This window comes from Salvia miltiorrhiza, chromosome 5 (assembly GCF_028751815.1).
Source record: "Salvia miltiorrhiza cultivar Shanhuang (shh) chromosome 5, IMPLAD_Smil_shh, whole genome shotgun sequence".
Lineage (NCBI taxonomy): Eukaryota > Viridiplantae > Streptophyta > Magnoliopsida > Lamiales > Lamiaceae > Salvia > Salvia miltiorrhiza.
The window spans coordinates 45,935,904-45,959,790 of record NC_080391.1 but is presented as its reverse complement, the minus strand read 5'-3'; the positions used below and the strand labels follow the sequence as shown (position 1 = coordinate 45,959,790).

The 23,887-nt window shown below is 37.5% G+C and overlaps 2 long non-coding RNA genes across 2 annotated transcripts; both read left to right on the top strand.

Annotated features, from left to right (window-relative positions):
* The first annotated feature begins 9,011 nt into the window (after positions 1 to 9,011).
* LOC131024585 (uncharacterized) lies at positions 9,012 to 13,580 on the top strand. The gene is made up of 2 exons (XR_009101938.1): positions 9,012 to 9,165; positions 13,370 to 13,580. It is a non-coding gene; the product is annotated as an uncharacterized LOC131024585 (long non-coding RNA).
* Positions 13,581 to 19,583: 6,003 nt separating this feature from the next.
* On the top strand, positions 19,584 to 22,278 carry LOC131024591 (uncharacterized). The gene is made up of 2 exons (XR_009101943.1): positions 19,584 to 19,888; positions 21,314 to 22,278. It is a non-coding gene; the product is annotated as an uncharacterized LOC131024591 (long non-coding RNA).
* Positions 22,279 to 23,887: the final 1,609 nt, after the last annotated feature.

Sequence of the window (23,887 nt, the reverse complement as noted above, 5' to 3'; positions counted from 1 at the left end):
AGCTCTACTCAGCAACAACACTTCATCGCCCATCACAGCTCAACTTGCACAAACATAAATATCGAAGGGCTAAGTACAAGAGTAATTAGTGGGCAGTTGCCAAGCATATAACATAACATCATTAACAATTTCACAATATCGCATAAGAGGCATGAGTTTCTTTCATATCCTTTGCTCATTAAACATTTCCAAATTCTTAAATAGTATAAGGGCATTCTTCATCATCAATCTTCATTAACAAACATCGTGTCGTGGAGAAGGCCTTCCCCAACGAACACAGGCATCGCGCCGTGAGGGGAGGCCTCCCTCAGCGGTCACGGCATCGTACTATTGAGGGAGGCCTCCCCCAATAGATGCTGTAACACTGGCATACTGGCATACTGGCATCGCGCCGCGAGAGAGGCCTCTCTCAGCGGACACGGGCATCGTGCCGTGAGGAAGGCCCTCCTCAGAGGACACGGCATCGTACTGTTGAGGGAGGCCTCCCCCAACAGACACAAGCATCAAACATAAGCATAAACTTATCAGTGTAAAGCATTCAAGCGTAAATAAGCGTAATAAAGCATACCACACTTGAAGATCCAATTTGCATTTTAAAGCATAACACTTGCATAGCATTTTATTTACGCGTAAGAAATTGCCCACCTGATAGCAAAGTTTTGCTAAGGTACTCTAACTCCTTGTGTAGTTCTTACTCTCGCGCTTGACCTTAATCACGAGAATATAAAATAAGACATTGCCTTGAGGAAAATTCTTAATTAATGAGAAAGCGTAATTTAACTATGCATGAATCTGGTATGCATGAACTAATACTCTGAGCGATAATAGGGAATTCTACTATTAATCCTCGTTAATAGATTTAGCTAATTCTCGTCTAGCGCGGTCGAATAAAACTGTGATTCTTCCTTCCTCATCGGAATATTCTAGTCGTGAAATAAACCTCGCATTTGTACTTGATTGAAAAAGGACTAACTCGGCTTTAAACGAGGTGTGACCTTATAGAAATTATCAGGCTTTTCGATAGAAGCATCATTACTAGCGTAACCTCAAATAATTAATAGGCTCAAAAGAGAGTAGCCAATTAATTAAATAAACCAGTGGCTTAAATGAAATAAACAATAATGGCTTGCTTTAAAGTCGGAAGTCCAAAAACATTAATTAATAAACTGGGCGGCTCATTACTGATAAATAATTGGGCTCCATCAAAAATTGATACTGCTAGGGTTAGCTCAAAGGAGTAACTTCAGCTCAAGCTTTAAAAGAATTAAAGCCCAATTTAAAAAGTCTTCGACCCAAAACAATTAAAATAGGGGTCCAAATAATAATTAATGTGGACTGAAAAGAATTAATCTTAGCCCAAAAAGGCAATTTAATCGGCCAAAATGATGAATTAAACTGGCCCAACGAAATATAAATGGGACTAGAATAATAGCCCATCATAAAATATGCATCAGCCCAACTCCTTAATTAAATCGAGCCCAACTTAAAATAATTCGGTCCACAACAGTTAAAAGTGGACAAGCCCAAAGTCAATTAAAAGAGGAAGCCCAATCTAAATAAATGGAAAGCCCAAATATAAAAAAAAAAATCGAGCCCAAATATATATAAAAAATTCGAGCCCAATGTAATGGCCCAACAGTTCAACTCAAAGCCCATTCCCAACCCTTCTTTTCTCCCCCCTATCAGCCGCTAACCCCATTTCATCTCTCTTTCTCTCATCTCACGCACACACTGAAACAAGCGGCGCCTCTCCCTTCTTCTTCGGCGAAACGCCGCCTCCGTCTCCGGTCGGCGTCGACTGCCGCCGCGCCTAAGCCCGGCGTTCTCCTCCCTCTCGATCTCGTCTCTCTTTTTTCTCCAAGATAGCAACGCCGCCTTCTTCCTTGGGTGTTCACCGGCGTTGTTCTCTCTCTTCATCGCAGATCCAAAAACGAGCCATGAAATCTGGAATGTCGCTGCTGCCGACTGGAGTTGCTGCTCTCGACCTTGCTCTCTGTTTCTCTACTCCCAAGTCATCTCCCCCTCTCAATCTATGGAGTGGAGGAAAATCCTTACTCCTAATTCAGAAATCGCCTCAGCTCGACGCCGCTCTACTATGAAATTCCGGCGAGCAGGAGAGTGTCCGACGCCCTCATCGATTCTCCGATGAGTAGTAAATCAGGGTAGGGCGGCGTCCGCTGCTCTCCTCTTTCACTCGCGTACACGAACGAGGGAAAGGCCGAGTTCTCGGTCCTCTTAGCTCAGACGAGAGAGTCACCGCCGTGGTTCGACGCCGTTGCCTTAGGCAGCCGCTGCTCAGCTCGGTACCGGTCAAGGCAGTCAGCCTTCCCTCCTCGCCCCGACGTCAACAGAGGCCCCGTCGTCGCCACCAGTGGAGGCCGGCGAGTTTAGTCCTAGTCACGATTATCGTCGTCTTCAAATTCAGAGCAGGGCAGTCGCCCATTCCTTTCTAAAGCTAAGTTATACTCACCCCTATTTTGATCGGTTCTTAGCGTGAATTAGGCAAGGATAACGTGTAATCTCTTCTTTGCTTTGCATAAACTCATATGCTTGTTTAGACTACATATTAACTGCTACTTGTTCATGAAAGCGTAATTGGGTGCTTAATAAGTTCAAGATGCTTATATGCTCAACTATATGAATTCTGAATTCTAAGACTGAAGCATGCTTGATTGTGTGAATCATGGGGTGAATTTGAATAAATAAGTTTAGTATTTACCTGCAAATATTTGGTGTTGGTGACTGCTGTTATTGATATTGAATCAGTGGATAGATACACTGAAATATAAAGATTGTTTCTCAAACGATGCATGTTGAGCTTAGGAAGAAATGGAAGGAGTTAAGCCAAATCTTACCTCTAAAGTTTGGCAGGCAGAATAGCAATGAATGGAGTTCCTCTTTCACGTGGGTTATTAGTGCAGAATGGAGAGAGTTGCTGCTGATAATGAGATTATATGAAAAGAATTGTTGGCTGATTGACAGGTGAAAGGCATGGCTTTCGGTGGAAAAGGTGACAACCCACTTATTTGGTGCCAAACAAATAAATATTTGAGTGGAGTTGGTGAGAAAAAGAGTAGTGGTGCACTTGAGTGTGGTGGGGAAAAAATGTAGTGGAGGATTAATGATGTATATTCTATGTCTCGGTGATTCTGTAACTGTAATAAAATACTGGCTTCGATTTTCAATCATCGCATTTCTGTATCTTGCTTGATATCTTTTTCCTTGCCTGCTAACTTGATAAACTGTAATATAACTTAAATTAAATCCGTAGATTTAATCTGCGTTGCAGTCGGAATAATTTCTCGACTTCTAGTAGCACTAATAAAATATAACTGCTTCTGTTTTTCGATTAATAAATAACATGACTTTGCTAAGTCAGTTATAACTTGGAAATAATAATTATTGAATGGCTCAATAATCATCGTCGCGTTTTTCTCATACGTTATAAAAGTATAAAGCTAAAATAATAACTCCGTTTCTGATAAAAAAATCAGGACCATAAACTGGATTCATTTATAAAAATTGCATTTACTAATTTTAATCATAATTAAAAGAGCGGGCTACTACAGTCGGCGCCTTCACCATCTCTCGCTTAAATTTGACAACCGTTGATGCGGTGCGGCGGCGACAGCTGGAGGGGGCGCGGCTCCAAAGCTGGAGGGTAGAGCGGCGCGCGGCGACCCACGACCGGAGCTAGGAGCGACATTGGTGGCTGGAGCCTGAGGAAAAGAAGGATAGAGAAGATGGGAGAAGAAAAGGGTAGACTTTTAGGATTTTTTTTATATGATGGATCCGGATCCGGGTCGGATCGCGTCAAGATCCGCACGCATGGGATGAGCGCTCAATTTGTGAGGCGCACATTTAAGTTTTTGTGATAAATTAATTGTCTTTATACCTTCCTCGTCAACTCAATTCAATTAGTATCATCAAAAACTAAAACAAAAAATAACAGAAATCAGACATTCATGCCAAAAACACATTCAAATCTACAAAGTTGAGCTGCCTACTAGTGACCATATTTACCAACTTAATTCCTAAATACCGCTAATGCACTCCAATTAAACACAGAAATTGCATGCCTCCAATTTATATATATATATATATATATATATATATATATCTATATATATATATATATATATAAAAGTTTCGAAAAAACATTACCACAAAGAAGAATCATTGTTACCTTTTAAGCCAGAACTCTTCGCAGTGGCAGGCGTGATACATTATCTTTATTTTCAGAAATTTCATTCAATTTTTGCATCATATAACTTTAAAAACAATTCAAACTACAAGAAAAATTAGAGAAATGATTAATCGGTAGTTCTTGTCATGTGTTTCTCATAATTTTGTGTTGATGGCTATACAGTTCTTTGCGGACTTTATATTTACATAAACATGTTTCTTTATCATACTAGTGAATAGCCCGTCGAAAGTTCGACAGAAAATCACGTTAGGTTATAAATTATGAGTACATGTTTTAAAAAGTAAATTAAAGTACTTTTTTTCATATGATATTATTATGTTTCCATAAGATTGTGCATTTTTTTATTATTTTGATAAGTCTCATAAGAATATATGTTTTTTATTTTTTGACATTATTTTACCACAAACTCTTTATGTTTTCACCTCCAGTTTATCAATTTATCACAACTTTGCCATGTCCACCACAATTTCTTTTTTTCTTTTTTTTTTCTTTTTTATCTCACTGTCATGACACTACAATGAAAGTAGATCTCTTCCTTCACTCATAATACACTCATCTAAAATCTAAAATATAATTAAACTCATATCACCAATAGCTAGTGATGCACACTTTTGTGAGACGATACTCCATAATTCATTGAAAGAAATTTTAGAAGGCAAGTAAAATTGTAATAGAAAATCAAAATTATATTAAAGAGTATGTTTCTTTTATTTTTTTAACTCAGATGTTTAAAAGGTTTATCTATGTATTCGTACCTGTTACAAAACCGATTAAAAAGTAATTTTACCTCGTGTTCTCATCTCAAACTCGTATAGAATCTCTTTATATTTATAAATAAAATTTTCACAATAATTGATTATGCATCTAAATAAAAATGTGAATATTAAATAACAAATACTATAAATAAGATTATAGAATGCAAGAAAAATCATGTATTAAAGATAAAATAAGATTATAGAATGCAAGAAAAATCATGTATGCACATCAAATAAGGCCATTATTGTTATTTTACTAGTTGTTCTCATTTCAAATTCGTATATTTATTTTTAAATATATAAATATAATTTTTTAGATTTTTTTTCAATAAGTCTCGTGAAAAATCAAGGCAAAATTTCAAATAAAAGATTAAAAAAATGGGGATGAGAATCAATTATGAAAAAATCGTACTCTTTAATTAAGAAAATTTTAAAATATTAAATAGATAAAATTAATATAAATCGTTTTATTCAATTAAAAATGCTATTTTTTTTGCAGAGAAAACTTACGACCTTAGAAAACTTCGACTGAACTATCCATCAAAAGAGAGCTAGAAACCACCATAGTGTATTTCTCGCTAGAACATAGCTACACATGAATTTGGACTATATATTCAAATTTTACGATAAAAATTATAGCCTTCACTCTTCAAAGTGCATAAATCAATCATTCAATATTTTTTACACATAATCATCAAGGTTTGAGTTTTGTAAGGAATTAATAAAACTTTTATCATTGTTAATTACCTTTGTCGTATACTACTTAATTATCAATCTTGATCATCCTTATTATCCATCAAAGTAGAACTCCACATCGTCTAACAAAAAGAATCATCATAACCTCAATAAAATGGCAATAACTATAGAGATCTCTTTGTATCGTTAAACAAAGATATTTTTGAAGATTAGAAGGTTATAAACGTTTTTTTTTTAATTATAAAAGGTATCTGAATATAATTAATTTTACAATCCGCACACAGACGAGACCTCTCACAAAGGAGAGTCTTTGGGTGCCTCACCTTTGCCACTAGAGCAAGGCCTCATTGGCAGAAGGTTATAAATGTTATACTCACATCGTCTCATCTTTATAATCCATTTTTCATTTTCATACATATTAAGAAAATATAATTAATATTATTTGAAAATTATAAATTATATGTAATTGTTTAAGTTTGTCCATATTTATTGTTCCATATTTTAGATTTTTGAATTCTAAGTTTAAATTTCCGCATCAATTAATTATTGGTCAAATTTACTTTTTCATATTGGAATCAAACAATTCCATGATTATATTGGTTGATTTGTGAGTAATTGATGCTAACTAATTGACTAATCGATCATCTTATTCATAAATAAAATTAACATTGGTTTGTGAGTAATTGGCGCAAAGAAAATAGTAATTATACAAATCAATACCATCGGTCACAAAAATAGTATTAATTGTTATTGTATTTGATAATTGAATTTAGCTATATATTGGGTTAATTGTAGTTTATGGCCCGAACTTTGGAGTCATTTGTAAATATGGTCCGAACTTTAAAAAATATAAAAAAATAGCCTAAACTTTGAAATCATTTGCAAAAATTGCATGAACTTTGAAATCATTTGTAAAAATGGCCTGAACTTTGAAGTCATTTGTAAAAATGACATTAACTTTAAAAAATACAAAAAAATGGCATTAATTTTGAAGTCATTTGTAAAAACGGCACGAACTATATTAATACAAAAAGTGACTCAATTTTAATCAAATGTATAAAAATGGCATGAGCTTACACTTTCGGAATCAAATAATGACAACGTGGAAAGTCCGACATTGATGTGAAAATTATAAATTCACTTGGAATATTTATAATAAAGTATTATAATTAATTCTCTTATCATAAGAATTTTAATTTCGTACAAATAATTTTTCTCTCGTAAAAATATTATTGACAACACAAATTTTTTAAACTTCGAGTATATAAAATTTATATTACGTACAGACAGAGAATTTTCACATACTTTTCAGGTCATTTTAGATTTTGCATTTATGAAAGATTGAGCCATTTTAGATTTTTTTTAAATTCAGGTCATTTTTACAAATCTTCATAATTCAAATTATTTTTTGTATTTTTTTTAAGTTCATACTGTAATACCCCGTTTCCTCGAGCTAAGTTTAGAATAATTTTAAACTTAGATTTAAGATGATTCACGCCGGATTGAGAAAAAGAATTTATTTTAATTCCAACAAAAATAATTTACAAAAAAAATATTTGTAAATTTAGTTATTAAATTTACATGCATTGCATATTTATTTAATTTAGCATTCAAGTATTTTCACGAGCTATTTATTTAGCGAACCCTGAAGTATTATTACAATCACGATATTTTATCCTGAGGGATTTTATTAGTCCAATCAACACTACACCCTACACCATACCTTGTCTTTTTAAACAACCCCAAAAATCAGCTTTAAGCTTTAAGCCATGCCTAAAGGCAGGCTGTCTACACTCTTTCCAGCCACCCTACCAGCCCCAAATTTCACTTTCCAGCCATGCCTAAGGGCAGGCTGTCAAATTTCATTGCTTAAGCACGTTCAAGCCAATTTCAGTTGGCATTCTCAATACCCAAAATTTTCAGACTTTCTTTTCACAGCAAGAATTCAAGTGCAGAGCGGCCATAGCTCGATTCCAGCAACCAAACCAAGTTCCTAAAGGTTCCCTCTTGAACTCTTCGTCTCATTAGCTTTTACAGCTTTAATCAAGCACTTCGTTTGTGCCATTCCAGTAAACCAATATACCCAGCAACACATATGCACAGCACCGCATATAGCATTCTCAGTAATTAAACAAAATGGCATTTCAAATGCATCTACATACACTCTGTTTATATATGTGTGTTTACATACAAGCATGAGTTTGTTTTTAAAAGAAGAAATGATAAAAATGGAGTCTTGAACTTGGGTTGTCTGTCGAGTCTGGGCAGAAAGTCGACGGCGGTGGCTCGGCGCCACTGTCGGTCTGACCGGAGAAGAGAGAAGGTCAGGGGCTGTGAGCGGCTCATCGCCGTTGCTCCGGCGAAGTTTTGAGATAGATAGTCGAAGGCTGAGTCTAGGACTCCGGCGGGCGGCTCTTGCAGCTGCTTGTTGGTGAAGAGTTGAGCGAGAGAGAGTGGTGGTGGTTCGCCACTGTAACAGGCCGAGAGAGAGAGCAGTTGAGGGAGGCGGCGGCGTTGTCGTCGTCGCCCAGGAGGAGAGTGAAAAGGGGGAGGGGATCCGAGGCGGCGGCTTTGCTGCCGTTGCTCTGGATCTGAGAACGGCGGCGGCCATGGCTGTCCTGTGGTCGCCGGACTGATTCAGAAGAGAGAAGGGAGCTGGAGCCTGTCGCCGCTTGCTCCGGCGAGCTCCAGCGGCCGTGAAGTCCGAGCAGTTGCGAGGGAGAGAGGCGAGCAGTCGTGAGGGAGAAAGAGAGAGACATGGGAGGGGTTGAGAAGCAAGAGGGCGACGGCGGTCGGGCGGTGGAGGCGGCGCTGCTACCGCTGCCGGAAAAGAAGAGAGGGGGGGGGGGAAGAAGGTGCTGCTGCGCCGCTTTGTGTGTCTGAGTGTGTGCGTGTGATTTGGGGAGAGGGAGAATAGTAATAGGGTTGGGGGCTTGGGGGTGTTGGGCTTTGGCTATGGGCCGATTTTATTTAAAGTATTCGGGCCTTTGTTTATTTATTTTTGTGGGCTGCGAATTTTTAAGAAGTTGGCCTTTACATTTAATTATTTTGGGTAGCCCATAATTTAATTAATTAGACTTAATTAGTTTGATTAATTATTTTAAAGAAGATTTGCATAATAATATTATATTATTATTATGTGCATATTTTAAGTGATTACTTATTATATGCTAAGCATGACATGCATTTGCATATGCATTTTTGCAAATAAAAGTACTCATGATTTAAATTGGTTTTCATTATAATTCCAATTATTAAAGAAAGTCGAGTAAGAATATTGTTGGTGTCCTTAACTCAAGAATTTAGTTTTCAATTATTTATTTACTAAATTTTGAAAACCCGGCTAAGTGAATCATAGAATGTTAAGCACTACACCATGACTTAAGATTAGATTCAAGGAGACCTATTAAGAATAGAATTTCTTGTAGGCTTTGTGGACCAAGGGGATTAGCACTGCTTTCCCAAGACAGGTTATGTGATTATGATCTTCAGGCTTTGCCTATCCAGGTGGGCTTACTTTCCAAATGTACAAAGTATGATTGAGTTATTAAGCTCTAAATGTTTCAATAAAATGCAAATTGTTTATTTAATGTAATGAAAACTGTTTATCCAATAAAATGTTTATGTGCACTCTGCTCTGTTTAAGGCTCGCATAAGTTAATCGATCGAGGTTCTCTCTTGACCTAACACGTTATTTGAGAATTGTGTACACCTATTAGTTGACCTGGTGGGTTGATCTCCATCGGGCACTAATCATGTATGAGGCGTTATAAGTGTAACACCCCGTATTTTGAGAAGCTATTTGTGCCCTAGCTCGTATTTAAATTGAGTTTAAATAATAGCTAGAGGAATAATGCACATGGACGAATAAATAAGATAAGATTTTTGAGAGTTTAATAGGCGGCAAGATTATTTTCTCGGGCCTTATAAATCCTATTATAGAGAAGCCTATCTTCGCCCTACATTTTAATTGAGATATCTATGTGATATTAATATTTTACGTGGTAGAATATTCGCATATGATTTTGATACATTGTTATTATGATATTAGATATATCATAATTGAGATAAGTTTTTCCCACACGTAAATAAATATATTTCCGTGGGATATATTCCTACACACTAAATTAGTGATGTATAGTAGTCAAGCATATATGTATATAACTATCTATATTTCTCTCTCACTCTCTCTCACTCTCGACTCTCTCTCAATCTCTCTCATTCTCTCTCTATCTCTCGACCTCTCTCAATCTCTCTCACTCTCGACTCTCTCTCAATCTCTCTCCCTCTCTCTCTTTCTCCCTCACTCTCTCTCACTCTCGGTCTGTCTCTCCCCTCACGCACCCCCTTCTCTCTCTCCCTCATTACTTCATTCTCCCCCATAAATGTTGCACACATGCAACATTAAACCCTAACCTAGGTAGCTAACCTAGTTAGCCCAACACAATCCCAAGGTTCAAGCTCCCACATCTCTCTCTCATATCTCTCTCTCTCTCGGCTCTCACTCCTCTCTCCTCCCTCCTCCTCTCTTCTCCTTCTCTATTCACTTCATAGGATGACATACTCCACCATTACTCCATCTTTGACTACAAGATAGTGTATTAAAAGAAGATCACACAAGCACATGCAAGTCTCTCCCTCTTTCCCCCTCATACTCGGCTCTCTCTCTTCTTTCTTCTCTCCTTCTCTCTTCTCATTCTCCTACACCATTAATAGGATGACATCCTCAACATTTATCATCCCATTTAATTCAAGATATGTATTAAGTGAAGCAATCACTCCATCACATCATCTCATCAAAGCTCATCAAAGCAAGCTTCCCTCTCCCTTTTTCTTCTCCTTCGGCAGCCCCTCCCCTCTCACTCCACCACACTTTTTCTTCTTGTTTCACCAAATATAGTAAGGATTAAGGAAGCCAAAAGTGTTCTAGCTACACACTAAAGCCATCAAGGGTGTATCAATCTTAAGCACAAGCTCCAAGAGGATTTCACATCATCCCCTACTCCACCTCCATTAATCTTGTTGGTAGCAACCTCAATTCTCCTCTCATGTTATATATATATATTTTCCTTGATATATAAGCATGTATATTGAAGTATATAGAAGCATGATAGTCCCCTCTCCACTCTTGTAATTCTCGAAAATTTTGATATAAGAAAGCATGATGAATTCTTTCAACTTTCCACTACCTTCATGTGCTCATACACCTCTCCATGTTAGATACATGAGAGGAAGAGATATGTTTCTTGAGAACCCTTGAAAGGTCTATATGTTATGATTAGTGAAGCATGATAAGTTCTTAGTAAGAAAATGCATGAAAATGATGGTGAAAGCATGAATCTATGATGATATGTGTATATGTTATAAATTCGACCATTTCGGGAATTTTCTTACGTTCTGGACTGATGAATCGACGAGGTTTCAAGTCATTTCCACCGGAAACTTTGAAGGGCAGTCTGTGGAGTCACACTTTTCAGTAACTTTCAAAAATATTCAGCCTCCCAAATTTTTATGGGAGACAGATACAAGTGTTATACAGACTCATGTAAAATTTCAAAGCATTTGGACAACGTTTGCTGATTTTTAAAAATCCTAGCTTCCAGTCGTGCCAAACTGCCGAATCTGGTAGACTGTGGGAAAACACCCATATCTCTTAAACCACTTGGAGTTTTTCACTCTACTTTTTTTTAAACGAAACTAGACTCAAAGAGGTTTTCATCAGTATAAGTCTCGAATCCAGGAGATTCCTGAGTTAAAGCAGTTTATTCGTTAAAGTCGAGACAGAACAGAATGGTAAACTGGAAGGTCTGAAAATTTTACTTTGATTTTGTGTTAAGAATTTTAAAAGGGTTTTGGTGGAATTATACAACATATTATGGCATAAAAATGCTACTAGAAAGTTTTATAAAAATTTTTCAAGGCTTATATGAATATTTGGGATTTTCCCCACAGAGAAAAAGATTTCAAGTTCATATAATGACTTTTAAGTCATTTGATTATTAAGATAAGTTATATGCATATTATGTGAAATAAGTGATTATTTTGAAGCATGTATGATTAAGTGATTTTTGAATGCTATTTGCCTAGGATTGAGAGTCCTTTAATTGGATAAGATATCCGATTATATTGGGAAGTCCAGTTGGGTAAATAGTGGAGAAGTTATAAGATGAGATTAAGCACATGATGAAAGTTTAAGCTTAAGTATGAGATATGAGTTAGATGAGTTTCTAACTAGAGTTTATTTTGTCACATGGCAATCTAAACACGTGCGCCACTAAAGGTTCGAGTGACGGTCGGCGTTAGTACGACCCCGAGCGTTGTGTCATCGACTCCTGAGACAGGTGGGCTTTATTCTAACTCTATTATGGCTAGCTACCATGATAACGAGTTCAAATGCAAAGTATTATGAAAAAGAAGCATGATGAAGCATTATTGATGAGTATTATGAAAATGAAGCATGTTGAAGCATTATTGATGCATATTATGAAAATTGTCATCTTGCCATATTTATTATTGATGAGAAAGAAGTATGGTATGTTGCCTTATGAAAGACATGACTAAGTTCATGAAGCAAGATATCGGCCTTTAACTGATCCAGATGACAGTAAAGGTTATGTGCACAAGAGGTGATCGTGAGCCGTCTCTAGTCGGCCGGTCACGGTGATTTGAAGGAGGCCTCCTTCTCTTCACCTAGTATATATATTATATGAGTTATCATAGTTGGCACATACCCAGTATATAATGTCTGCAGACTAATGATATTATTATGATGATGCAAATGAGTTTATGACAGAAAAACATGAACAGGTATTTTTAATCTCAGTTAAATCCTGTTGATGCATTGAAAAGGGCAAGATTGACATATAGCTCTAAGAGCAAGATTTCAATTATTTCCGGCATGAGTCCACTGAGTGCTTTTTGGTACTCAGCCCTGCATGTATTTCTAAATGTGCAGGTCTGGCTTGGCGCGAGGATGGGTGAAGGCTGTTGGAATTGTCAGTTGACCGTGTCCTTCTATGTCTCATGCTTATCTTATTGCTATGACTCTATAAGTTATTAAACTCCCTGCTATATGTCTTCACACATATAGTAACGCATCGCTGCACAACTCTGATGAAACTCTTTATTTAATTTGCTGTTGCCTGTAATATCCCATAAGGGGAAAATACTTCTCAAACCCTTGCCAAGTTTCAACTGCTTATTATGTTTTGTCCAAGCGAGTAATTATTTTAGTCTTAACATCTTTCTTGAAAATGAGTAAAGTTGCAATTGCTTCCGCTAAAACAAGATGTATTTCTATTTCTTTCACCATTTCTTTTATTAGTCGTACGATACTTGGTATACGCTATCACTGGCTATATCGGGCTGCGACAATAAGGGTGCTCGACGGGATGTGTTCCGGAGCATTGGGTCCCAAATGGGAACTTGGCTGGGTTACGCCCTCAGTCCAAGAAAGCGGGAGTAATGGATCCGTCGGTGGCTAAAAGGTCTGGGATCACAGCGAGTAACAGAAAGGGAGTGTGACATGTGCGCACAAATGAAAGAAAATGTTTTAACATGCTTAGAAGTACTTCTTTCAATTTAAAACCTTCTAAGTCATGTCAAGTATGATTGGATAAACTGTCTTTATTAAAATATGAAATGTTTCAGAAAATGCATGCCCACTAAGTACATTAGTACTTAGCCCAAAAATACTTTCAAATGTTTTCAGGTTGGCTGGCCGGTGCTGACGGGACGGAGCTGAGGCTAGAGTTAAATTCCTATGTTAGACTTCCGCTGTAGCAATTACTCATATCAGTCTTTTGTTTTCCCAACTTAAGATCTTCATGTTAAATTTCAAATGATATACCTGACCGAGCTTAGACTCTTCACTACTTAATTTATGCCAATGAATGTCGGTTGTCAGAAGCATGAAACAAAACTTGTGATCCAAAGGGGCATAGCCCGACTTTCTATCCTATTTCGGGTTTTTACAAGGTTGTTCCTTGTTTATTTTTATGAATTATTTATACCTCGATTATATTTATTCATTCAAGAATTGGGGTGTGACAGAATGGTATCAGAGCATGAGTTTTCTTTCATGTTTCTGATAACCATAAGCTTTTGATGTTGAGTCTAGAATAGTATCTCTAGACTTCTAAGAATTTCAATAGCCCTCAGCTCGCCGTCACACTGCCGCAACTAAGGTACGATAATAGTTTCAAAAATATACGTATATGTATTTCAGATGTTATGAAAGTTTTCAAGAAAGTGTGCGCTTCAATGAATGATGCTATGTGAATTGCTTATCGTTTTCCATATGTTATAAGTTATGAATTGCTAATCGCTTTCATATTGTTATCTTGGGTCTCCGACTCATATAACCAAGCTCAGTATCGTGTTTGGGACAACCCGAGCCCTTAACGATAAGATAAGTAAGTATCGTGTTTGGGACAACCCGAGCCCTTAACGATAAGATGAGTTAAAGTCGTGTTTAGGACTTTTGAGCCTTTCACGAATACCAGATGTATTGTCGAGTTAGATTATTTGAATCTTTCCGGCACCAGCAAAGTTTTCATGAAAGGGACTTTAAATGTCCATATATGTTAAGGTTTCAAAAGAAACAAAAGTATGTAAGTATGAATGAATGAGGAAGCTTTATGTTGTCGTTTTAGGCTAGCTGCCTATACAATTAGGGCACGTTTGATAGTTTTATTAAGATAAGCTAAGATAAATAAAATTTAAGATACGTAACATGCATAAAATAAGATTAATAATATATCTTAATGTTTGATAGACCAAAACTAAAATGTAGATAACATGAATCAATTGTTTGGTGATTTATATTAAAATTTAGATTAAGTAATCAAATTACTATTCTACCCTCATATAAATTTAAATAAAATAAATTCAAATTTTTGTTTTAAAAAAGTCAAATTATCTATGGCAAATTGGCAACCACAGAACAATTCTCTATAGTCCCCACACGTGTCTCCAACCCCTACCCCCACACCCCTCACCCCCAACCCCCACCAAATCGGAAACCCCCAAAACAATTACTCCATCTCTCTCTGTAACACCTCCATCCCCTACCCCCCACCTCCATCCCCACGCATGATTTTGTGAATGTCATATTCCTTCTTGATGCAGAGAATTAAGAGGAGTTTAACAAGATAATTGAGGGAGCAACTAGGATTTTGGTCTCTAAAATCAAAGATATTCAATTTTTATACTCCATTTTCTGTTCTTGAATCCCCCAAACCCACCACCAATTCAATTTTATCTTCTTGTATCTCACCCAAATCTTCCAACACAAATCTTCTAACTTTCTGTTCTCGAAATCTGCACCCAAATCTTCCAACACATATGCGTCGAGATCAAGGCCGGTGAGCAGGGGGCGACGGCTGCGACGCGACTGCGACGCTCCACCTCGTCCTCCGCCGCGGCAGCTCCCATAGCTTCAGGCGAGTACTTCTTGAGTTTGCAGCAAAAATTGAGAAACTCGCAAATATGGGGAGAAATTTGATTTTGGTGAATTTTTGAGTCAAAAGTAGAGGGCTTTTTTGGGAGATGGAATTCATTTCAAAAGACTGGAAAACGTATCAGATGGGGGGTGGGGTATACGTAGTCGGGATTTATCCGTGTAAAGAGGTCCGGGCCTTTGCATAATCCCAGGCCGTCTGTGTTACGCGCAAAGCCACCAAACTCCAATGAAAAGCTGTATTAACATGCTAATACAGCAATATACAGGGCATCAAACACGCCCTTAGAATAATGGGTCCTCTTACAAACCGTTTGAGTACCACCCAAGAATGCTTTGAGAATGTTAATCGTGATGGCACCGCTTGATCGATTTAAGTAAAGACTGGTAAGATAGAAATGTTTAACATAGAGATGTTACAACATAGAAGCACTGCCTTAAGACTAAGGATTCACTTGAGCTATTTCAATAGCGGTGAGATTAAGTTTTTCACATAAGAACTTATGTTGCTTATGATTATGATGTTAGTCGTGATAGCTTTGCTAGAACGGCATAGAATGGACTTTCAAGGTATCAATGACTGATGATGAAGTACTTGTTAGTAAGTGTTTTAAGTTAGAAGTTTGACCAGAGCCTTACATGAATAAGAACTTGACATGATTGAGAGCGAAGCTCCCATTTGACTGAGTGATTTGTTTTGTTGGGTCTGGCCAGCCCACATGACTAAGATCTCGGTGATTGTCAATTAAGATTTTTGATCTCAAGGTAGAGCATCATCCCAATATATAGACTCGCACTATATAGTTGTCATAATAGAATATCCTTTTATCACGATAAGTATAGTAGCGATTAGAATTACTCAGTTTGTCATTAGTTTTCAACCATTAGAACGATGCACTAAGTATCAAGCTGTCTTTTGGTAATCAAAGCGATTTTTGGAATCCCAAGCGAAGAACTGGAGCAGGTAGTGAGTATGATGAAGTTTTCAACCAGCTGTCAATATGTGGTCCACATGGTGGACAATAATAAGAAATGCGTAAAGGAGTTCGTAAATGAATCGCGTCATGAGATATTCAATTCCCCTAGTAAACCAGGGAGATATTACGAAGGAACAAGCAATGAACGAGACCCTCACCACCGAGTCACTACAACAAATGGAGAAGGAAAAAGTTCATGCACAAACAAGATATGTACACCACCTCAAGATGGAGGTAAAGAAAAAGGAAATGGAATGAAAGAAATAGAGGAAACTCCGAAATGGAAGGAAAGCAATGGAACTTAAGGTATAACCCGACCCCAGGGCTAGTAGGCTCAAGCTAAGAGAGTGAATGCTTTGGCTAGAGTGCCAGAAGCTACAGCAAGAATAAAGTTGGAACGCCACCACAATGGAATCTTAGAAACCCACATGGAATAACCATTTGGAAATGGGAAAATGAGTTTACATGGCAGAAGGAGTGCCATTAATCCTCGAAGTGAAAGTTACGAAGACAATGAGAAAAGTTTGATGTTAGAATTCCCTAGTCAATCTGAGAAGGTGACTTAGGACGAAGGAAACAATTAAGGAAGTTCAACAGATTTGAGAGTACAAAGATATTTTTCCCAATGAATTACCAAATTTTCACCAGACCTAGTTTCATGCAACATAGTATGTCACTATGTGGAGCACTAATGCAAGATGTCAAAGAAAAGATGATACACTAAGGATGTGTATTGATTATAAGAAGTTGAAACAAGCTCATAAGAATAGATATCCCCTTCCGAGGATAGACGACCTGTTAAATCAGTTGAGAGGAGCCGGTGTGTTTTCCAAGATTGACCTAAGATCTGGTTACCACCAACTCAGGATGAAAAGAGAAGACATCCCAAAGACAGCGTTTCGAACGCGTTATGGACTTTACGAGTTCACAGTGATGCCCGTCGATTTAACGAATGCCCCAGCAGTTTTCATGGACCTAATGAACAGAGTTGTCCATCAGTATCTCGATAGTTTTATCTTAGTGTTTATCGACGACATCCTCGTATACTCTAAGACCGAAGAACAACATGAAGAGCACTTACGCATCGTACTCAAAACCCTGCGCAATGAGAAATGGTTTACCAAATTCAACAAGTGTGAATTTTGGTTAAAAGAAGTTATGTTTCTCGGTCACATAGTGTCGACTGAAGGAATCAAAGTAGACCCCGCCAAGATTGAAGCAGTCAAGGAATAGAAGGCACCATCAAATGTCAATGAGATTAGAAGTTTTATCGGTCCAGCAGGTTACAATATAAGGTTCATCGAAAGATTCTCGAGATTGGCTAGGCCAATGACTCGGCTTTTAAGAAAAGGGACTAAGTATGTTTGGTCCGAAGCTTGTAAACAAAGTTTTAAGTAGCTAAAGACTAGGTTGACTACTGCATCAGTATTAGCAATACCAGGGGAGAATGAAGAATTTGAGGTGTACACTGAAGCCTCGAAACTAGGATTGGGTTGCGTGTTAATGCAAAACAATCAGAAAGTGATAGCATACACGTCTCGTAAATTGAAGCCCCATGAGCTGAACTACCCAACTCATGATTTAGAACTAGCAGCAGTTGTGCACGCACTGAAGATTTGGAGACACTACCTCTATGGAGTTAAGTGTGAGATCTTTACAGATCATAAGAGTTTGAAGTACTTATTCGAGCAAAAGGATTTGAACATGAGACAACGAAGATGGCTCGAATTAGTAAAGGATTACGATTGCACCATCAGTTACCATCCAGGAAAAGCGAATGTAGTAGCTGACGCCTTGAGTCGAAAGACGAAGGCTAAGCTAGGGTATTTCATTACCCAACAGAAGGAGCTGATTCGTGAGTTTGCCTCACTCAGTTTAGAGATTGTTTATCCCCTAGATTCAGTATCGGGTTGTGTAGCTGCGCTGACAGCTAAACCTGATTTGAGAGAAAGAATTGTGCAAGCACAAAAAGAAGATTGGTTCTTGGAGAAGATGCGTCTCGCTGCAAGAACGAATAAAACGAAAGGATTCACTGAAGCAAAGGATAATGCACTTATGGTTGGTGAAAGATTGTGTGTCCCACAATAAGAAGAATTAATGAATGAGATTATGAGCAAGGCTCATGATACTCCATACACTGCACATCCAGGCAGTACAAAGATGCACCAGAATTTAAAGAAAATTTTCTGGTGAACAAGAATGAAAAGAGATATAGAGTCATAGTAGACCGATTATCAAGGTCAGCGCACTTTCTACCAATTCAAATGACAATTGGATTGGAGAAACTTGCAAGGTTATATGTCAAAGAGATAGTACGCCTTCACAGTGTACCTGTATCTATCACGTCAGATCGTGACACCAGATTCACCTCACGTTTCTGGAAAAGTTTACAAGAAGCAATAGGCACTCAGCTGAACTTCAGCACAACGTACCATCCTCAGACTGACGGACAGTCAGAAAGAACGATTCAGATTCTAAAATTTTCGTTGCGAACAATTATCGCAGACAAAGGTAGAAGTTAGGAAGATTTGTTACCTCTCGTAGAATTTGCTTATAACAACACTTATCAAGCAACATTTGGAATAATCTAGATGAGGTCTTGTATGGCCGAAAATGTAGTTCACCACTTTACTAAGATGAAGTGGGTGAAAGAAAGTTGTTAGGTCCTGAACTGGTCCAACAGATGGTTGAGAAGGTCGACCACATCAAGCAAAGAATCAAAGAAGCTCAAGATAGACAAAAGTCTTACGCCGATAAACGCCGATCGGAGTTAGAATTCAATGTTGGGGATCGAGTTTTCCTCAAAGTTTCTCCCTCAAAGGGAGTTATACGTTTCAGAAAGAGGGGCAAGTTACGACCCTGTTATATAGGACTTTTTGAGATCCTAGATAAGTTAGGCCTTTGTAGCCTATAAGTTGGCTCTGCCACCAAGCATTATGGATGTATACAATACGTATTGCATCTCGCAATTAAGAAAACATGTGATTAAGCCAGATAAAGTAGTCCTAGCCAGGACTAAAGTTATGAAGAGAAAACCAGTCCAGATACATGATCGCAAGGTTCAAGTTTTATGAGACAATAATTTTGTTCTCATTATGAAGTGGGACCATCACAGGATGGAAAAGGCCACAAAAGAAATGAATGAAATGAAAGTCAAGTATCCCATGCTAGAATACCAGATATGTAATTTCGGGGACGAAATTTTTTTTTTTAAGGAGGGAGGGATGTAATACCCCGTTTCCTCGAGCTAAGTTTAGAATAATTTTAAACTTAGATTTAAGATGATTCACGCCGGATTGAGAAAAAGAATTTATTTTAATTCCAACAAAAATAATTTACAAAAAAAACATTTGTAAATTTAGTTATTAAATTTATATGCATTGCATATTTATTTAATTTAGCATTCAAGTATTTTCACGAGCTATTTATTTAGCGAACCCTGAAGTATTATTACAATCCCGATATTTTATCCTGAGGGATTTTATTAGTCCAATCAACACTACACCCTACACCATACCTTGTCTTTTTAAACAACCCCCAAAATCAGCTTTAAGCTTTAAGCCATGCCTAAAGGCAGGCTGTCTACACTCTTTCCAGCCACCCTACCAGCCCCAAATTTCACTTTCCAGCCATGCCTAAGGGCAGGCTGTCAAATTTCATTGCTTAAGCACGTTCAAGCCAATTTCAGTTGGCATTCTCAATACCCAAAATTTTCAGACTTTCTTTTCACAGCAAGAATTCAAGTGCAGAGCGGCCATAGCTCGATTCCAGCAACCAAACCAAGTTCCTAAAGGTTCCCTCTTGAACTCTTCGTCTCATTAGCTTTTACAGCTTTAATCAAGCACTTCGTTTGTGCCATTCCAGTAAACCAATATACCCAGCAACACATATGCACAGCACCGCATATAGCATTCTCAGTAATTAAACAAAATGGCATTTCAAATGCATCTACATACACTCTGTTTATATATGTGTGTTTACATACAAGCATGAGTTTGTTTTTAAAAGAAGAAATGATAAAAATGGAGTCTTGAACTTGGGTTGTCTGTCGAGTCTGGGCAGAAAGTCGACGGCGGTGGCTCGGCGCCACTGTCGGTCTGACCGGAGAAGAGAGAAGGTCGGGGGCTGTGAGCGGCTCATCGTCGTTGCTCCGGCGAAGTTTTGAGATAGATAGTCGAAGGCTGAGTCTAGGACTCCGGCGGGCGGCTCTTGCAGCTGCTTGTCGGTGAAGAGTTGAGCGAGAGAGAGTGGTGGTGGTTCGCCACTGTAACAGGCCGAGAGAGAGAGCAGTTGAGGGAGGCGGCGGCGTTGTCGTCGTCGCCCAGGAGGAGAGTGAAAAGGGGGAGGGGATCCGAGGCGGCGGCTTTGCTGCCGTTGCTCTGGATCTGAGAACGGCGGTGGCCATGGCTGTCCTGTGGTCACCGGACTGATTCAGAAGAGAGAAGGGAGCTGGAGCCTGTCGCCGCTTGCTCCGGCGAGCTCCAGCGGCCGTGAAGTCCGAGCAGTTGCGAGGGAGAGAGGCGAGCAGTCGTGAGGGAGAAAGAGAGAGACATGGGAGGGGTTGAGAAGTAAGAGGGCGACGGCGGTCGGGCGGTGGAGGCGGCGCTGCTACCGCTGTCGGAAAAGAAGAGAGGGGGGGAAGAGGGTGCTGCTGCGCCGCTTTGTGTGTCTGAGTGTGTGCGTGTGATTTGGGGAGAGGGAGAATAGTAATAGGGTTGGGGGCTTGTGGGTGTTGGGCTTTGGCTATGGGCCGATTTTATTTAAAGTATTCGGGCCTTTGTTTATTTATTTTTGTGGGCTGCGAATTTTTAAGAAGTTGGCCTTTACATTTAATTATTTTGGGTAGCCCATAATTTAATTAATTAGACTTAATTAGTTTGATTAATTATTTTAAAGAAGATTTGCATAATAATATTATATTATTATTACGTGCATATTTTAAGTGATTACTTATTATATGCTAAGCATGACATGCATTTGCATATGCATTTTTGCAAATAAAAGTACTCATGATTTAAATTGGTTTTCATTATAATTCCAATTATTAAAGAAAGTCGAGTAAGAATATTGTTGGTGTCCTTAACTCAAGAATTTAGTTTTCAATTATTTATTTACTAAATTTTGAAAACCCAGCTAAGTGAATCATAGAATGTTAAGCACTACACCATGACTTAAGATTAGATTCAAGGAGACCTATTAAGAATAGAATTTCTTGTAGGCTTTGTGGACCAAGGGGATTAGCACTGCTTTCCCAAGACAGGTTATGTGATTATGATCTTCAGGCTTTGCCTATCCAGGTGGGCTTACTTTCCAAATGTACAAAGTATGATTGAGTTATTAAGCTCTAAATGTTTCAATGAAATGCAAATTGTTTATTTAATGTAATGAAAACTGTTTATCCAATAAAATGTTTATGTGCACTCTGCTCTGTTTAAGGCTCGCATAAGTTAATCGATCGAGGTTCTCTCTTGACCTAACACGTTATTTGAGAATTGTGTACACCTATTAGTTGACCTGGTGGGTTGATCTCCATCGGGCACTAATCATGTATGAGGCGTTATAAGGGTGCTCGACGGGATGTGTTCCGGAGCATTGGGTCCCAAATGGGAACTTGGCTGGGTTACGCCCTCAGTCCAAGAAAGCGGGAGTAATGGATCCGTCGGTGGCTAAAATGTCCGGGATCACATCGAGTAACAGAAAGGGAGTGTGACATGTGCGCACAAATGAAAGAAAATGTTTTAACATGCTTAGAAGTACTTCTTTCAATTTAAAACCTTATAAGTCATGTCAAGTATGATTGGATAAACTGTCTTATTAAAATATGAAATGTTTCAGAAAATGCATGCCCACTAAGTACATTAGTACTTAGCCCAAAAATACTTTCAAATGTTTTCAGGTTGGCTGGCCGGTGCTGACGGGACGGAGCTGAGGCTAGAGTTAAATTCCTATGTTAGACTTCCGCTGTAGCAATTACTCATATTAGTCTTTTGTTTTCCCAACTTAAGATCTTCATGTTAAATTTCAAATGATATACCTGACCGAGCTTAGACTCTTCACTACTTAATTTATGCCAATGAATGTCGGTTGTCAGAAGCATGAAACAAAACTTGTGATCCAAAGGGGCATAGCCCGACTTTCTATCCTATTTCGGGTTTTTACAAGGTTGTTCCTTGTTTATTTCTATGAATTATTTATACCTCGATTATATTTATTCATTCAAGAATTGGGGTGTGACACATACCATTTTTACAAATTTTCAAAATTCAAATTATTTTTGTATTTTTTTTTAAATTCGTGCTATTTTTACAAATGACTTTAAAGTTCAGGCCATTTTTACAAATGACTACAAAGTTCATGCCATTTTTCTGTATTTTTAAAGTTCGGGTCATTTTTACAAATGAATTTAAAGTTCAGACTATTTTTTTGTATTTTTTAAAGTTCGGGCCATATTTACAAATGATTCAAAAGTTCGGGCCATAAACTACAATGAACCCATTTGGATTTTAAGAGGCACAAATTGAATAATTTAGAAAATTAGTAATCCTAAATTCTTGTAGTGCCACGTAAGATTGTAAATGCATGGGATGAAAGAGATATGTATCCTATTATATAGTAATTGATAGATAGATAGATAGATAGATAAATTGTGATATGGGCTATAAATATTAAGAGTTATATATTCTTTCAGATTTACTTAAATGAAAATATTCATTTATTATAAATTTAAGTTAATTTGAAGGCTTAGCTCACCTGGCCACCGGGTCCTCACTTAAGTGATGAGACCTGGGTTCGATCCCCCTTGGGAGCGAATTTGGTGATTGGAGAGATAAGGTGGGCTTGGTGAATTCTTGGAGTGTTTGGGGAACTAATTGCTAACATCTAACATAACTTTATTCGATCAAAAAAAAAAAAAAGTTAATTTGAAGGCTATAAAGTATAAGATAAAATAATAAATTTTTAATTACTTTTAATTATTATTTTAAATAAGGACTATAAAGAGTATAATGGGCCTATGAATAAAATCACCCATAGCGAATGTGGCTAGGCCTAATTTTTCTGAAAGTGTAAGCCCATACAGGACAGCCTAATCCTTCTGCACGGTTGCTTGTTTAATTTTTTATTTTTAGAGAGGTTAATTGTTTAATTGTTTGAGACTTAAGACCCATAAGCTGGTCTTCAAACACCAAAACAAAATTACAAATGCGTTCTAAGACGGTTTCTAATAAGCTTTTTATGCTTAATTAATATGATAATATCTATCTTTAGGATTATGTTTAGTTTATAATTCGAACTTTGACCCTACAGTAATTTTTTATTATGAATTAAAAATTCGAATGAGAAATTTGACAAAAAATTCGAATGAGAAATCATGGAAATCATAAAAATTTAAAAAATCGAGTTGGAAGTTCGACCACAAATGAATTAATAGTCTGTATCAAATTTTTATCTAACTAAAGCTTACGTGGATTGAAATTTGACAAAAATTCGAATGAGAAATCATGAAAATCATAAAAATTTAAAAAATCGAGTTGGAAGTCCGACCACAAATTCTGATCCACTTCAACTTTAATTGGTCAAAAAATTCGAGCTATTAAATGAACAATGTAGATAAATATTTACTATATTTATATATTTTAAAAAATCGATCAAAAAATCACCATAGGGTTTATATGGAATAAAGTTGTGGTCATTTCATTTTCCAAGAAATTAATACTCCCTATATCTCAACTAGCTTGCTAGATACAAGATTTGAGAGTAATATCTGCTTACTATAGTTATAGGGAATAATATA